Source organism: Nycticebus coucang, chromosome 19 (genome assembly GCF_027406575.1).
Source record: "Nycticebus coucang isolate mNycCou1 chromosome 19, mNycCou1.pri, whole genome shotgun sequence".
Lineage (NCBI taxonomy): Eukaryota > Metazoa > Chordata > Mammalia > Primates > Lorisidae > Nycticebus > Nycticebus coucang.
In genome coordinates, this window is record NC_069798.1 from 52,365,724 (window position 1) to 52,368,333 (window position 2,610).

At 44.7% G+C, this 2,610-nt stretch overlaps 1 non-coding gene across 1 annotated transcript; it reads right to left on the minus strand.

Annotated features, from left to right (window-relative positions):
* Nucleotides 1-1,439: 1,439 nt before the first annotated feature.
* LOC128572231 (U1 spliceosomal RNA) lies at nucleotides 1,440-1,603 on the minus strand. Its single transcript, XR_008376134.1, has one exon. It is a non-coding gene; the product is annotated as a U1 spliceosomal RNA (small nuclear RNA).
* Nucleotides 1,604-2,610: the final 1,007 nt, after the last annotated feature.

Here is a 2,610-nt window from a genome sequence, read left to right on the forward strand (position 1 = left end):
CTGCCACTAGCTCAGTGTGAATTAATAAGATGCCCTTTCTCGAGATACTTTATTACCATCTACCAGAAAAAGGTGGTATTAGCCATATAAATCTAGGTTGACTGACACAGGAGTGGCTGCTCCTGGAGTTGTGCAATTCACAATTTATAAAACCAGAAGCAGAGGCCCTGATCCCACCAAAGCTATTCTAGTCTTTTCCTGAGTGTCCACAGAAACACGAGCTCACACTACACAAGGCAGCCTGGCCAATTTCAGATTTCTTGCTGTATACATCATAGCACCCCTCCTATTGGAGGAAGGGGGCCATTGTTGTATCTTCAACATCCCTCAATTGAGAACTCACTGTCCCTTAGCTCTTCTCCATAGAGACTACTATTCTGACTGGATAATTCTTTGTCATACGGGACTGTCCTTTGCACCCTGGAACATTTGACACACCAGAAACCAGGAACCAATGATCAGAGGCATTCCCCGGTTATTGTGGAAAATGAAATATCCCTTCCCACATCTCCTAATGTGCACTGAAGTGATGGTGCCCCCTGTCCCCCACCTGTTTGCATCTGCCTCTGTCTCCAGGCTACACCCTGCTGGAGGGCAGCATCTTACCTTCCCCCCTGTGGTACCCCAGGGCCTGCACAGTGGCTCTCTAGAGCACCTGGCATTTGAGTTGAGAAAGACCAGAAACACCTGCACACACCTCCTCACTCACTTGCTGGGAAAAAGCCTAGACGAGCTCTCCTCCACCACAGCTCAGGGAACCTTGTTCCTTAACCTCTGCTCCCAGGTGCGGGGCACCTGCTGGGCCATCGGCACACTCATCACCACAGCAGAAATGCTGACCACTGCAGGCTCATGCCATTTTCTCAGTGATTCGTAACAGGTCACTCTTTCCCACTCCTGGGGAACAAGAGAGCAAGTGCCTCACGCGTGGAAAGGGAAAAATGAGAAAAACCCATGCAGGTAAATAGAAATAGCAAGTCACTCATTAAAAACAAAAAAACTGGGAAAAGGTGCTGAATCAAAATCTCTGCCTTATGTCCTATTGTAGTTTTCAAAAGTTCTTCAGAAGATTTCTGTATTTATTACCTCTAAATCCCTGGTGTAGCAAGAAGACTGGTGACCAGGGCTGGCTGTCTATCCACCATCCCTGTTCCTTGCTAGCTGACCCTGGTTTGATTCAGATAACCCCTCTCAGAAGAAGTAACCCTATTCCCATCCTGGATGTAAATCTAAGACAAGGCTGGCAAAGTACAACTCGGGACCAAATCTGCTTTGTCAAGTGTTTTGCATGGTATGTAGCTAAGAATGTGTCAACTTGACTGGACTACAGTGCCCAGATATTTGGTCAAACATTAATCTGGATGATTCTATGCAGGTGTTTTTAGATGAGATTAACTTTTTAAAAAAATATTTTTTAAATGTCTTTCTTCTTTCTTCTAAAGGGGACAGTATGAACTCAGTCCCACACTACCACAAATTACACAGTAGAGTTTCCCACATTTGGGGAAATTGCAGAGGTCAGCACATCCAGAGTACAATGGATAAGCCTCACCTTGGGAAAACCACCTTCATGATCATGGTACCTCCCCTGCCAGGTTGAAATTAACAGTTAAGTCACTGGACTTTGAGTAAAGCAGATAACAACCCAGATGGTAGGGGAATCTCACCCAATCAGGTAAAGGCCTGAAAAAAACAAAAGATGGACCCCCCCCACCCCCGAGCAAGAGAGAATTCTGCCAGCACATGACCTTCACACTTGAACTGCACCATCTATGCCTCCCTGGCTATCCCACCTTCTGACCTACTCTGCATATTTTAAACTTGCCAGCCCCTCGTTACCACATAAGCCACTTCCTCAAATCTCTTCCTATTGGTTCTGCTATTCTGGAGAACTCTGACTACTAGATGGTTTTTATGTTTTAAAACGGTTACATAAGTACTTACATAATGTCCTTGCTTTTGCCTCATGGTTGGCAAAGCCTAAAATATTTATCATCTGGCCCTTTAAGAAAGTTTGCCAATGGTAATGTCTATTCAAAGCCCATCTTCTCCATCCTATACACCCTGCCAGTGATTGGCTTACAGATGGCTTCAGGTTGACCAGTCAGATAAGAGGAAACTTCCTCTAGGAGCTTCTGGGAAAGACTTCTTTGTTCATAAGAAGGGATAACAGGATATGAGGGTTGGAACTGCTGCAGCCATTCTGCAGACATGAGGTAAGCTGGTCTGAGAACATGGCCACCTCACTGAGGAAGGAAGCCAAACGAAAAGATGAAAAGGTTCCCCCATGACATTGTGGAGCTATAGAATTACTAATGTATCTCAATAGTGTCCTTGCTGCTTCTGATAACCCAGGTGGAAAGGGAGAGCCAGAGAGGTTTCATTTCTTTGTCAACTTGTCTGGTTCATTGGTAATAAAGCTGAAACTAAAAGACTGGCTTGTCTGAACTGAGAGGACTTAAGTTTCTAGCAGTAAGACAAAGAATAGATTTTCATTAACAGACTGAGAGTAGCTAAGTAGATTCTGTTGACTTAGTTCTAGCTAGAGTTTCAAGGAAGCTGTTTCATAGCAAATAAAGACTACACCCCCTACCCACCTTTCTCGCATTT